At 43.1% G+C, this 16,264-nt stretch overlaps 1 protein-coding gene across 5 annotated transcripts in view; it reads right to left on the reverse strand.

Moving 5' to 3' along the window:
- ECE1 (endothelin converting enzyme 1) overlaps positions 1-16,264 on the reverse strand; it is a 4,237,764-nt gene that overhangs the window by 3,464,854 nt on the left and 756,646 nt on the right. The window lies entirely within an intron of this gene.

Below are 16,264 nucleotides of genomic sequence, written 5' to 3' on the forward strand. Positions count from 1 at the left end.
TAAAGTATTCCAAGTTAATTCACAGAAATTACATTATTTTTGCAAATGCACATCAGTCTTGTAAAACCAGACAGTGACTCCTTAAGGTGAAAAAAACAGCAAAATGATAAATTACTATCTCCCACCCCTGTCTAGCAGGTACAGATACAATGACAGCCATGTATTCCATTTCAGCTTTGTTCAATGGGCTACTTTACTATGTGGCTACTGTTTCCAAGTTGCTTCACATAAATTACAACAATCTGGCAACGAATAACAATCCTGCAAAGCCAGACAGTGACCCTAAAATGAGAAAACAAAAGGGTACGTTACTTACTAAATAGAACTGCCACCCTCACCCAGCAGTTAGAAACATGATAGCAAATGTGTGACAAGAGTCGACTAGCAAGGTGTGCACAGCAGTGCTATATGCTAATGAACATAATAAAACAAGCTAATGCACCAATTCAGAAATGTTAAAATACTATGCCTCTGAGCTATGCCTGCTGTATATCTGAACAGGAATAAATGCCAGTGTTCAGGCCAAGTAAATCACTGAATTATGTTAGGGGTTGTGGCAGCCATAGCAATTGTGTGCCTACCTTATGTTCTCATTGCAGATGCTATGCATGGTGGTGCACAATGTCAATTCTGAAGACACCAAATCATCAGACCACACACATTTCATGCCTTCCATGATAACAGCACAGTGGACTGGTCCCACATTGAAATTACAACAAGCAACAGATTGGGGACATGTGTCAACCTTTTCTGCATCCCCATGGGATTCTTGTGGTACATATCCCAGTGAATATCACATCATATGTTGCTTTATGTATATTAGTCATACAGAACTTTCAGGGGACACACTAGGGGTATCCCAGTCTCTAAAACATTCCATTAGTTCGTTAATACTGTGCTTCATGTGTGGTTTCCACAAACCCCAGAAGAGACGGACAAAACCATGTGGGAGTTCTATGACACAGCTTGTTTTCTTGTGGTACTAAGAGCAAGAGACTTAACTCACCTGCTGAGGAGGGAAGGAGGTATGTGAACTGCAAAGGGCTTTACTCCCTAAACTCCAGGTGGTTTGTAATGAACAAGGTATCATCTACAACGTATGTGCAGGTTATTCGGGTAGTTATCACAACTCTCCCATAAGGCACACTTGTGACCTGTACCAGCAGTTTCTGAGGGCTGACTTCACTCACCGCTATCCTGCTGGGGATGCTGGATATGCACTGGAACCCTGGCTTAATAAGAAGTCCACAGAGTAACAATCATGTACTATCACAATCCAAAAACATCACAGAGCATGTGCTTGGGCTGCTGAAGGCATACTTTGCTGTCTTGATTTGCCCAGTTGTTGCCTTGTAATGACCCTATCACTAGTGCTAAAGTACTGACTGTGTGTAATGTTACACAATGTTATAATAAGGAAGCAGTTACAGCAGGATGGCCTCTCACAGGTACAGTAGTTCCCAGCAGGACAAGCAGCAGAGGCAGAGACAGGCAAGGAATCAGAGGAGGAAACCAGCAGCATGGGATGATCATGCCAGATGTAAGCAGGCACAGTATGCCATGGCACAAGCAAGGAGGCAGCACACTGCACATAGCTTTGCCACATAACTGTACAAAAGTTAAGCAGACACACTGTAGTCAAAATGATGCATACAAAAATACAACTGTGGTTACCCATACGCAGGCTGTCTGCACTGTTCATCAGACACATGCAACCCATGTTACTATGTACAAAAATTGCAAAGCATAGTTATCATCATCTTTTGCACAGGTGGTAGGAATCCATGTCTTTCACTGGCAAATGTGTGTGAAAGTAAAGAGGTGACTAAAATGAAAAATGTGCTTTTTGTGATGTGTCAGAACCAGATATGGGCAGTAGTTAATGCTTTAAAGGGTATGGGTCACTATCTTTGTGAGGTTCTGGGTCATGTTCATCTGCAAAAAGAAACAGCCACAGCAGGAGGTGCAGCACAGTGGCTTGGCCTACTAGACAGGTCCAGAGCGTGCAAGGCCGAGAGTTCAGCTTCCCTTGCACATCTCCACATGAGAGTAAACTCTGCTAGGAGTTACAATGACCTTGGCAAGATGCTTGTATGTTGTCTGACCTAGACAGACATTTGCTAGCAGATGTGCCAGCATGATGATGGCCACTACCATAGGGATGACCTTCTCCCAGCAATAAACACTTCCACAACAGATGTCACAATGGAAGTGTTAGGACTTCAGGAGCGTGATCTCTCACCTCCATTGCCATGTTGTCAATATCTGTGGCTGTAGCTGAGGACAGTCTGTGTGTATGGCCGCTTGCTTCTGCAAGCTCACCCGGGGAAGAAAATGCAAGGTCCACTGTGTCCTACGTTCGATCCCCAAGCACTCCCCATAGGTCATTATATACACACAGGATAACACTCCCCCATCTCTGCCATTCAATCCCCATGCACTCCTGTAGGTCAGTATACACACCCTGGATAACTTTCCCCCATCTCTACCATGGCTCTGATGGCACTAAGCTGTGCCTTCATGACAGCCTTGCATATACATTGAGTGGCAGCTACTGATACACCAACCTCAGAGGGAGGGTAGCAGCCATGCATCCAGTGAGTACCATTACCAACCACTGCCCCACCCAAGAGTGTAATGGACAGAGATAGACATTGCTATACAGGGGTCAACTACTTTTCCCTCTTCTACAGTGTCCCCCTTAACCAGTTATCTCTCAGATAGTTGTGTTTCATGGGTGTATACAGGCATAGAGTTTGTGTCCATATTTTGGTCGGGGATGCTGGGCCCTATCTCCTATACCCAACACATCCTCTGCACTGCCCGAGTGTGCCAAATCATCCACACTATTATTATCAGACAGCAGAAAGGCAGTTGCACAGTGTTGGTGTCATTTCAAGAATCACCTGGAAAAACAACAATGCAAAAAAATGGGTTCACTATGTAATTTCAAAATACTGAAATCCCGAGTTTCAATATTTCAAAACTACATAGCCAAAACCATTAAAATCCCGAAACCCTACAACCGTGAAATTCAAAATCCCGAACGCACAATACACTCACAACACACACATACACACAAGGTCCGCCACCCAACTCAAACAAACCATTCTACACTAAAGAGAAGCAGGGGCAAGCCCGCCTGCACCCCCCATGTGCAGCCCCCACACCCCCCTACTTATATATGCTAACTCCAAGATTGCACATTGACACACACAAAGCCAAACTACATCCACACATATCACAGCCCCTTGCACACACACATCACAGCCAAAACACACACTAACACACACACTGAAACCCCAACCAACACAATCATACATACTTCTCTAACTGTACACTTACACATTCACACAGCGACATACCCCCCCTACTTAAATACACTAACTCTGAGATCGCACAATCACAGACAAACATAACTTACACCCATACATTTAACAGCCCCTTGCACGCACACATCACAGCCATAACACACACTAACACATACTAAAGCACCTAACCCACACACTCTGAGATGGTACTGCTTTTATGTGAGGCAAGGAACTCTTCAGTCTCCACAAGGGGAGGTTCAGTAGGTGGTTCACCACCTACTGTCCTCAGGTCCCATGCCAGGACCTCTGCTCTATGGATGGTAGCATGGATCATATCTGTCACCTTGTAGCAAACTATATATCATGTGCCCAATCATGGTCACCCGCAGCATTAACATGTTGACATTTTCTCCCCAGACATAGTTACAGAAGGGCTGGTCAGTGGAATGCATTGCAAGCAGCTACTAACCTTGGAGACAGAGGACCTCTACTACTACTACTACATCTGTCTCAGCCTTTGTAAAATTGGGCTTGCAGATGCATTACCCTTCTTCTGTCCCTGTTTTTTTTGCAGGCATAGCTTTGTTGTTCACATTCTTTAAGTACATGACAGGCATGTAGGTGTACTAAGCATACATTTCTCAAACACAATAACAAAAGCACAACTGACAAATATTTGTGGCTAATGACATGTGTGTAAGGCACACAACACTGCAACAATACTGAACATTACTTTGAATATGGTCTCCGGGTGAGTCTCACATCTTTGTTAACAATCCTGCAGGCTACTGCACTGAGTAAACATACAATATAATTCTTGAGAGAATTTGAGCAACACATTTACAAATGCTGGCCAACTGACATCCCTTCTAGGCCTCAGGGTGAAGAGCACTCAAAAAAATAATTTACTACAAAGGAATGCAAGCATAGAGTAGTACTTATATAAGCAGGTCCCTCTCTCCACTCCAACAAATACTGCAGTAAAATCAGCCAGCAGCATTCAAAGCCAAAAATCAGCCAGCAGCATTCAAAGCCCATTTAGCGTAGTTTTCTTCTGTAACATGATGGGAAACAAGGAGTCTCATCATGCTTATACAGTGTAAAAAAAATCCCCTGTGGGCACAATGGTTATGCAAATTATGGATCACCTTATTAGTGCTTCTGAATCACTCGATTTGCGCAATGAGCACACCTGGCAATTATTGTGTAGATTTGTAAACCATCTCACGCACATGCCTAGGTCCCTAGAGTAAGCACAGTGCACCAGCGTGTGCATAACAGATTACAAATGAGAGGATTGTCATCTCATACTTAACCATCTGAAGATGGAGTTACTGTAGAGCACAAGTTCTCAACATCCTACTGAGGGATGAAGGGTGGTGATGTCCTGCACCTTAAAGTGCAACTGGAACCATAATACAGTACCAATATTTTCTGATTCTGCCACTTTTCCTACATAAGGGATGCCCATCAATGACAGTCGTTGTGTGAAGGATGGGACACATGAGAACTGACTGGGGCATCAATTCTCTGAAATATTTCTCCAGGGCGTCTTCAAGGTGAGATGTTATTGCCGCAGTAGGAGTAGTGCTCCCTTTAGACCACAGACGTTTTACATGTAAGACTCCAAAATTATTCTGGACACTGTCCATAAGCAGTAAAAACCTAGGCTCCTGAAGGCGGACTATACCAGGCAAGAGTACAAGACACATGGAATAGTTTAGATAAGGATGTCACCCACATTACTGGTACACTGTGCATAAGTAGTACAAACGTAGGCTCCTGAAGGAGGACTATACCAGGCAAGAGTACAAGACACATGGAATAGTTTAGATAAGGATGTCACCCACGTTACTGGTACACTGTGCATAAGTAGTACAAACGTAGGCTCCTGAAGGAGGAGTATACCAGGCAAGAGTACAAGACACATGGAATAGTTTAGATAAGGATGTCACCCACGTTACTGGTACACTGTTCATAAGTAGTACAAACCATGGCTCCTGAAGGAGGAGTATACCAGGCAAGAGTACAAGACACATGGAATAGTTTAGATAAGGATGTCACCCACATTACTGGTACACTGTGCATAAGTAGTACAAACGTAGGCTCCTGAAGGAGGAGTATACCAGGCAAGAGTACAAGACACATGGAATAGTTTAGATAAGGATGTCACCCGCGTTACTGGTACACTGTGCATAAGTAGTACAAACGTAGGCTCCTGAAGGAGGAGTATACCAGGCAAGAGTACAAGACACATGGAATAGTTTAGATAAGGATGTCACCCACATTACTGGTACACTGTGCATAAGTAGTACAAACGTAGGCTCCTGAAGGAGGAGTATACCAGGCAAGAGTACAAGACACATGGAATAGTTTAGATAAGGATGTCACCCATGTTACTGGTACACTGTGCATAAGTAGTACAAACGTAGGCTCCTGAAGGAGGAGTATACCAGGCAAGAGTACAAGACACATGGAATAGTTTAGATAAGGATGTCACCCACATTACTGGTACACTGTGCATAAGTAGTACAAACGTAGGCTCCTGAAGGAGGAGTATACCAGGCAAGAGTACAAGACACATGGAATAGTTTAGATAAGGATGTCACCCACGTTACTGGTACACTGTGCATAAGTAGTACAAACGTAGGCTCCTGAAGGAGGAGTATACCAGGCAAGAGTACAAGACACATGGAATAGTTTAGATAAGGATGTCACCCACGTTACTGGTACACTGTGCATAAGTAGTACAAACGTAGGCTCCTGAAGGAGGACTATACCAGGCAAGAGTACAAGACACATGGAATAGTTTAGATAAGGATGTCACCCACGTTACTGGTACACTGTGCATAAGTAGTACAAACGTAGGCTCCTGAAGGAGGAGTATACCAGGCAAGAGTACAAGACACATGGAATAGTTTAGATAAGGATGTCACCCACATTACTGTACACTGTGCATAAGTAGTACAAACGTAGGCTCCTGAAGGAGGAGTATACCAGGCAAGAGTACAAGACACATGGAATAGTTTAGATAAGGATGTCACCCACGTTACTGGTACACTGTGCATAAGTAGTACAAACGTAGGCTCCTGAAGGAGGAGTATACCAGGCAAGAGTACAAGACACATGGAATAGTTTAGATAAGGATGTCACCCACGTTACTGTACACTGTGCATAAGTAGTACAAACGTAGGCTCCTGAAGGAGGAGTATACCAGGCAAGAGTACAAGACACATGGAATAGTTTAGATAATGATGTCACCCATGTTACTGGTACACTGTGCATAAGTAGTACAAACGTAGGCTCCTGAAGGAGGAGTATACCAGGCAAGAGTACAAGACACATGGAATAGTTTAGATAAGGATGTCACCCATATTACTGTACACTGTGCATAAGTAGTACAAACGTAGGCTCCTGAAGGAGGAGTATACCAGGCAAGAGTACAAGACACATGGAATAGTTTAGATAAGGATGTCACCCACGTTACTGGTACACTGTGCATAAGTAGTAAAAACCTAGGCTCCTGAAGGCGGACTATACCAGGCAAGAGTACAAGACACATGGAATAGTTTAGATAAGGATGTCACCCACATTACTGGTACACTGTGCATAAGTAATACAAACGTAGGCTCCTGAAGGAGGAGTATACCAGGCAAGAGTACAAGACACGTGGAATAGTTTAGGTAAGGATGTCACCCACGTTACTGGTACACTGTGCATAAGTAGTACAAACGTAGGCTCCTGAAGGAGGAGTATACCAGGCAAGAGTACAAGACACATGGAATAGTTTAGATAAGGATGTCACCCACGTTACTGGTACACTGTGCATAAGTAGTACAAACATAGGCTCCTGAAGGAGGAGTATACCAGGCAAGAGTACAAGACACATGGAATAGTTTAGATAAGGATGTCATCCACATTACTGTACACTGTGCATAAGTAGTACAAACGTAGGCTCCTGAAGGAGGAGTATACCAGGCAAGAGTACAAGACACATGGAATAGTTTAGATAAGGATGTCACCCACGTTACTGGTACACTGTGCATAAGTAGTACAAACGTAGGCTCCTGAAGGAGGAGTATACCAGGCAAGAGTACAAGACACATGGAATAGTTTAGATAAGGATGTCATCCACATTACTGTACACTGTGCATAAGTAGTACAAACGTAGGCTCCTGAAGGAGGAGTATACCAGGCAAGAGTACAAGACACATGGAATAGTTTAGATAAGGATGTCACCCACGTTACTGGCATTCCATGAATGGGATAATAAGAGTCATCACCACTACAGTAACCTGAAGCAATACAATCCATACATCCTTCACAGATGGGCGGATGAGGTTCATGTGCTGTCACCATTTCAGTACTGTAAGTATGACTTATGTTACATACCCAAAGCAACCACCATGTGCCATCCACTAATGCCAATGTATTACCTGTTTATGGCATATATTATAGCATAATACATTAAAAGGAATCAAGAGGCATAAAGGAGCAGATTATAACACTAAGAGAGCACAAGGGTCAGCATCCATGCTGTCAAGTAGATGTCCTTTCTTATAGTCACAAAAGTAGGCATTAAGAAACTATAAATTAAATTTAGTATTATGAATGAACAAAGTTAGAAGTGTGTTTCTGTATACTTTTTTCAATATTGCTAAAAAAAACGTGCCTCCTCATGTTAAATGTATGAAGGAGGATGAATGTGGGTTCAGTCTTCACCCTCAGATCCATAATTACTTGTTGCTGGACATTTCGCAATAGACAACACTTGCACATGTCCCGTTATGCCAAAATAAGTTAATTTTCAGTATGATTATATAGTATTTGTGCATTACTGTCAAGAAGTAAACTTGCCTATCTCAGGCCATATGCACACATTTGGTCTTCCAAAATACTCTGTCTGCCTGACCACAATAGGATGGCTTTTCATTATTTCCCCCTTGAATATTTATAAATAATCAAAACGTTTGATGACATCACACTGAATAAAAATGGATTCTATTTAATGACATCATTAACAACATAAGTTGAGTGCACATTTCATATTGTCAGGATTCCTTCTCACTATCCTTTTTCTTACATACATTGACTTTATTTACTTTTTCTTTCTATTTCTGCTACTATTATATGCAGCAACACAACAATCTGCACAAACCCCAGCATGGACTGTTGTCCACCTAGAGGGGCTACAGCAGTGCAGCCACCACCACCCCAGAATATCTGGATCACAGGCTGCCAGGGATGCCTTTTCATATCCTGCCCTACCTGCACCACCTGTGTCAGGTAGCCCTGCACCGGCAGATGATATGTTGGTGCTAACCAGTAGCACAGAAGTGGAAGTAGAGGTGACAGTCTTGTCACCTGTTACAGCCTGTGGGGGAATTCGTGAACACAAGGCTGGATGCCCATATCCGCAGGAGAGAACACATGCTCTGGTGATTCATGCAGTCACATCCTGCTCAGGACTAATGCAGGACCCACTGGTGACAGTATCATGGGTGATCAATGATATCCCACTTGGTCTATGTTGGCAGACAACACCTCTGTACACCCAAATCCTACCCCCATCCAAGTGTCCCCCTTCTTTTTGTGTCCATGTTAGTTTTACAATTCTCTTATCACCACCGTCTTCCATTCATTTTTCTGAGGTTTACATTACCATTGTGCCCCCCCCATTGTGCTACCTCAATCTGTTAGCCATCCCTGTCTTTCCCCACTACCCACCCTCCCACTCTTACCTACATCATCCTTTCTGACTTCTAAAAAGCACCTTTCTCCATTTCTCCCACAACAAATAATTTACCATCCATGGATACTTCTCAGCGTTGTCATATTTTCATATTTTTGGGTTGGTCCTCATAAAATTTGTAGTTGTATGGCAAATCATATCCTTCAGGGACTACATGGTAATTCAAAACAATATAATAATCTAGCTGGTACCCACCATGTACAATAACTAAACCTGTACAACCTGTCCTTGATGTTGGCCTTTGTCCTAAGACTGGCTTGCACTTTGGCCAGTAGCCTTGAGCTACAAAGTTAAGAGGTGTGTTCCTACCCCAACTCCCTGCTGCTCATTCCTCATTTGATTACCTTGTGTTCTGCCCTCTACTTGCTACCCACTTTCACCTCTGTACTATCAAGCCACTTCCAACCTTTAATCTAGTCAAAAAATAGATAGCACCATATACGCACATATCCTGAGTAGGACTTCTAAAGCATTTTTTTGTGTTCATAATTTGCATGATGAGTGGAGAGAAATGCCATCAATGCTCATGTACAACCATCAACAAATGACACTGCTTGTAGTCAAGCAATGATAAATTCCAACAAGTATCATATGTCATGAATATAAGCAATGTCTACCATCACCTGCACATATGAGTTGAGCTCTGTTTTGTGGCAGTTTGCATATGTGAAACCAGGTAAAGTTTATGTCCATTCTCAAAATGCTGACATGGCTCACTTTGTTCATGAGGTGACTGTCACTGCAGTGGGTAGATATTTGGGTTGTATGTTTGCTTGTTTCTCAAATTTATGGACCACATTATGCACCTTTGAGCCTTTCCCCTGAAGCAGCTTTACCCCAACAGTCAGCATGAGTTCTTGTGTTGGATACTGTGCCGACTGTTTACAAGAACAGGAAATAGACAAGCCATGGGTTCAATTCCCATGAGCCCTGCCTTTTTTCAATTATTCTGCAAAAAGAGGCATTTCCCTGGTGTCTTTCCGCAAAACAGTCAGTATAGCATTCTTTTGTGGCATACCATGCTGACAGACTGTTTAGAAGACTAAGAAATAATCAAATGATGGGATCACTTCCACAGAGGCCTGTTTTTTTCTAACATCAATCTGAAAAAAGACCCATTCTCTTAAGTGTCTTTTCCTGACTACTTCACTATAGTCCATCTTAAATTCATGTTGTTAAGGAGGTAAGTATGTAATCCAATTGGAGACAGCTTATGGATCGGATCCCCTCAGAGTTTTCATTTTCATTTTAATAACATTAATGTTATAACACAGGTATACTCACTACAATATTACATTGTTTGCACATGTGCAGGCTGGTACATCATCTTATGTTATTGTATCCTGTATGCCCTGTCTGAGTTTTGCATAAATCTACATTTAAGCATGGTCAATCCTGTTCTTCACTGTGTTTTCCATCCCTTCTTTGGTCAGCACCTATATTTTCAGTCCTTTCTGTTGACCTACTAATTCTACACTCTACCCTATCCATCATTAACTTTTTCCCCTTCATAGGACATTTCTCTGCATATACATTGCCTTACATTACAATAATATTATCAGCAGGGTACCTTGGCCGTCTATGCGCAATTCTCCATGATCACCAGACAGTTTTACAGTGGAGGTTGTTTTACTTTCTGTGAATTTTTTGTGTCTATCTAATTGCCTGGAGGTCTATCTTTTGTTTTATACTGCTGGTATAGCTACATTTCTGTGCATTTGTGCTCAGTAGCAGAGCTGTTTAGCTGGATGTGACTGATTCTACAACCATCTGCATCTACAAAGCTGATAGAAGTATACTTTTTTGCACTTGTTCTGTTTCTTGACAGTTAACAAAACTGTACTGCATTAATTTATGTGTTTCATTGAATACTGATAGAATATTGGCGGTCTCTCTCTCTCTCTGCAGTTTGTTTCTCAGGGCTAGTACAGCAACTGAGCTCTAAGCCAGCCGGTTTCACAGCGGGGGTTGTTTTACCTTCTGTGAAGTTTTTGCATTTATCCAATTGCCTGGGGGTCTATCTTTTGTTTTATACTACAGGGATAGTTACATTTCTGTGTATATTTACAGTTCTGTGTATTTGTGCTCAGTAGCAGAGCTGTTTAACTGGCCATGACTGATTCTACAACCATCTGCATCTACAAAGCTGATACAAGTATACTCTTTTGCACTTGTTCTGTTTCAGTAATAATTAACAAAACTGTAATGATTTATTTATTTGTTTCATTGAATACTGAATTAATGTTGGTGGTCTCTCTCTCTGCAGTTCGTTTACCACCCTCCAGCCCAAGTGTTGTTGTACTCTTAAACTTGGTGGTTTTGGAATTGCCTGCCCCTGCTGTAAATTTACCTTTGGACACTCCTCCCAGCCCCATCTCATTTACTCACTCAACTGAATACCGTGAGATCATTTGGGAAGGACTACCTCCCTGCTTCTTTGATTTCAGACACCCCTCTCAGCCCCATCTCATCAGCTCTGTCTACTGTGTACAGAGAGAGCATTTGGGAAGCCAACCCCCTTACTTTCTTAATCTTGAATTATCTTCTGTTTCCTCCCTCTCCACCTCACAAAAAGAAAACAAAAATATTTATTATAGGTTCATAGGTAGGTACTAGGCTAGCGGCCCTGGGGCCTATATAAACCTAGCTAAAAAGGTTCCCTGGCTTTCGCCACCCAAGAAAATTATTTTCCTGTGCCCCTGTCAAGCAGGGCCACAGAAGTGATCCCCGGCGTGAATCTTCTATTTCCCATCCAGTCATCAAGATTTTTCTTAAAGAGGGCCAATGAGGAGATTTGCTTGATATGAATGGGTAGTGTGTTCCAGAGTATGGGAAGTCTCTGGGATAGGAATCTATCCCTCCAGCATGTTCTGTTTATTGTGGTGACAAGGTTTAGGTCCCTGGCGCGTGTAGTTCGGAGAGATTGGGATTTCTTCAAGTGTAGCATGTCCAACAGCTCTGGGTTTGACATAACTTTGTATGTTGGGCAAAGATCACCTCTGAGTAGGCAATGTGCGACAGAGTAGAGCTGGAGTTTTTTGAGACGGTCTGCTTATGACATCTGTTTGAGACCAGTAATCCTATTAGTGAGGTATTTCTGTGGACTTTCCAATTGTTGTAGGTGTCATGTAAGACGCATGACAAATGGGGCATTGTACTCTATAATGGGTCTGATGAGAGATGAGTAGACAGGAACAATGACCTCCTTTTTTCTAGTGGAGAACCCTTTTGTGATTAGGTGTGCCACATAGAAGGATTTCCTGACTACTATGGCGATGTGGTTATCAAAGGAGAGACTACTGTCCACCTGTGTTCCAAGGTCTCTTATCACACTTTCAGTGTTTAGTGAGCTACCGCCTATGTGGTAGTTCATGGGTACAGAGTTTTTCCCAAAGGGGATGACACTGCACTTCTTGGCACTGAGCTTGAGGCCATGACTTTGACACCAAGCATCTGTCTCTGTGAGGCCCTTTTGTAGAATGTCTACATCATTAGGTGATTCTATTATGGCTCCCAGTTTGCAGTCATCTGTGAACTTTGTTAGCCAAAAACCTTCTGTGTTGGCCTGCACTTCAGAGAAGTAGCTGCTGAACAGGAGAGAACCCAGGACCAAACCCTGTGGTACTCCACTCATCACTGGTCTGAAGTCAGACTGGGAGTCGGCTACTTTTACTGTGTGGGTTCTGTCAGTAAGTCAGTTGGCCACCCATCTTGGGACATAGGGATTTATGCCCAGTTTAATGAGTTTTATTTATAACTCCAGAGTGGGAGATGGTATCAAAAGCCTTGGTGAGGTCAAAATAGGCTGTGTGCACTACCTTGCCCTCATCTACGGCTCTTGTGACTGCTTCAAACAAGTCAATCAGGTTTAGTAGACATAATCTATCTTTTACAAACCCAAACTGAGTTGGATCCAGGGTTTGGAGGTTGTCTATGTCTTTGTTTATAATCTCCAAAATGATACGTTCCATGGCCTTGCAGACCTGGTACATCAGGCTAATGAGGAGGTAGTTTCCGGGGTCCATGGTGGCACCGCCTTTATGGAGTTGGATAACCGTCAGTAGGCATACAGGCTGAGGTGAGGCTACGATTGAACATGGTACTTAGGTGGGGTGTCAGTTCATTCTGTAGGTCGTGCAATACGCAGCCTGGGATGTTTTCTGGTCCCATGGATGCTGTGTTCTTGGCTTTGGAGAGTGCAGTCTTCACTTGTTCATTACAGGGGGCTTTGCATTCTTCCGGTATTAAGATGGGCCCTTTGGAGGGTGAGAGGGGGGTAAAGTTAGCACTGAACCTGTCTGCCAGGATGTTGGCAATATTGGTTGGTTCTGTATAGTTAGTGCCATTGTGCTGTAGCTCAGAGCAGATCTTAGTGTTGCCATTAAGATTCTTGACATAACTGTAGAATGCTTTGTGGTTGTCTTTGGAATCAGTGGTGATTTTATTTTCATAACTGGCTTTGGAGGATTTTTATGAGGGATCTCAGCTTCTTGCTTAGGCTGACCAGGGAGTTCTTCCAATCTTGGGATTTTACTCTTTTTTGCAACAGCTTCTTCCTCCTGTTGTAGAGTTTTGTTTATGGCAGGGAACCACCAGATTGGCTTTCTTTTTTTTTTGGAGGATAGCATCTTGGTTCTGTTGGGGATGGCACGATCCATGCACTCATGTATGTGCTTATACAGTGCATTTGTGTAAGATTCAGCAGTCATACTTCTATTTTCCATCTGCATGGGTGTTGTGAAGTTTGCCACTTCTGTCTTAAGAAGCATGAAATTGGCTTTGGAGTAGCTTTTGATGGAGGTTTCCATAATGGGGGGTGGGAGTGGGATATGGATGTCTAGGGTGATTAGCTTGTGGTTGGATCTGACCAGCGAGGAGTTGACCTCTGGCTTGGAACACCGGTTACCCATATCAGTAATGACCAGGTCCAGGATATTGCTGCCCCTGGTGGGGATGTGGACATGCTGATCCAAGGCGTTGGAATTTATGAATTCCAGAAAATGTTGAGTAAAATGAGTAGGTACATAAGTAGTTTTCCCAGTTAATGGTGGGGTAGTTGAAATCGCCCATAATTAAGGTATTGGGTTGTACCTTAATATTTTTCAGTATCTTAAGAAATGAAGAGTGGGAATCCTGGGGCATGGTGGGGGATTTGTAACAAGATAAAAAGCTGGATTGCAGTCTTGCCCAGTGTTGGTTGCACTTGGATAATTTTGTGTGCATTATGCTGAGCAACTAGCCTGGAGGTGTGGATATCCTTAATGAATATGGATACGCCTCCGCCTTTAGTGTTTTGGTCTAGGTTGGGTGGCCAAAAGGTATGGTATGAATTATAGCCTGGTAATGCAGGGGTGCTCTCTGGAGCCTTGAACCAGGTCTCTGTCACTGCACAGATGTCAATGTTCTCCATTTTAAGGAGTGCCTCAAGTGAGTGCATTCTGAGGTTTAGACTTCTAGCATTGAATAGCATCACCCTCAGAGTTTGCTTGCTTGTACACGTTACAGTGGTGAATTTAGCATTTGAACCTTGCCTAAAAAAGGTACTATAGGGGTGGCAAGAGCCTTAGCCAGTATCTGGAATCCCAGGGGCGACAGGTGCAGGCCATCTCTGGCAAAACATTGTGGTCGGTCAACCATGTCGTCCCAGGCAGACAGATACTGGATCCCCTTACAGTGACCCCAGAAGCTTAGCCAATTGAAGTCAATCATTTTGTCCTTATACTGTGGTATCATTCTGGTCGATGGCAAGATGCTACTCGGGGCTAGGGTCATGCCTGCCTAGACTACAAGATCCGAGAGCTCCTCCATGTCTCTTTTCATTTAGTCCAGGGAGGTACATCTCAGGTCATTCACACCAACATGGACAATAACAGAGTTGTATTTGTATTTGTTGTGAAATGACCTAAGTGCGTGCATTATGTGGCGGATCCTGGCACCTGACAGGCAGCTGACAGTAACTTTCTCCTTGTTTAGCCTGGTGAGTGGGACATCGGTGTGCCTGACTATAGAATCAACTATGACTAGTGTGTTGGGTACGTTGTTTTGCCTTATGGGATGAGGTTGAGTGGCACACTGTTTTGTGGGCTATGTGTCATTTGGGTAGTGTTAGGGAGTGGTGGTTGTCTGCATTTCAGCTTGGGAGGTCTCTGTTGCTTGGGCAGATTTTTGAGAGCCTCCGTGAATGTGGGTGTGTGTTTTGTGCTTCTATGTGTGGGTTTTGAAGGACTATGTGTTGACTGTGGTGTGGTGCAAGTGTTATCCTTCTCCTCTTGACTGTCTAGTCCAGTTTTGGCTGGAGAGAGCTTGGCTTCCAGTTTGGCTATATAAGTGCATCTCTCACAGGTTGTAGTGTTGGGTGGTAGGAGGAGAGGATTGTCAGTGTACATAAAGCAATTGCTACATTGACCCAAGATGCCCAGATTCATCAGGTGGACAGGAGAAAACACCGGGAGCTGACCCATGGACATGCCTGGATAGGTGTTAATCAATTTAAGTACTAAGAACTGTTTTCCTCTTGACAATTAAGGAAAGGCAAGTGCTGTAGTAATTTGTAGTTTATTTAGTGATTACAATGAGTTCTGAGCACAAGAAAAAAGTTTTGAGTGCTGAAACTAAAAAAAAACTGGATAGTTCTAGCTAAAACTAACTAGTTTTAGCACCAATCCCAAGAAGAGAAACATGCCAGGGCCTGTTTGGTGATCCACAGTCTTGTCCCAGATGATGCAAGGGTCTGCCAGCTTGTAGCCTTTTTCTGATAGATGCCTCGAATAGCAACCAGACCCAATCAGGTATGTTAAGCACAGACACTCACTCTCCAACCAGAAAGAGTCAGTAATCAATACACTCTGCTCCTACTCTCACCAGGATCAGAATACAAGCACATATTCTAAGCTGTCACCCATAACGCAGTTATTAAGCTTTCTAGTGATCAGCAGTCTACATGAAATAATGTAACTGCACTCCTTCCATACGGCATAACAATAAATAAAAGCAGCCCATAAGGCATGAAAATAAACCATACAAGTCATTGGCAACTCAATCGTGAGACACATCAATGCCCTCCACACCAGACTCAAGAAGGAGAAGGTCATGGTCAGTTGTTTGTCTTATGCTAAAATCCACCACATCATGCACATACTTAAGTCTCTCCACAACAGGCACGGCTCTGTCATTGTCCATGTTGATGTGAATGACTTGAGAT

This window comes from Protopterus annectens, chromosome 2.part1 (genome assembly GCF_019279795.1).
Source record: "Protopterus annectens isolate FY-2018-M chromosome 2.part1, PAN1.0, whole genome shotgun sequence".
In the NCBI taxonomy this organism is placed as follows: Eukaryota; Metazoa; Chordata; order Ceratodontiformes; family Protopteridae; genus Protopterus; species Protopterus annectens.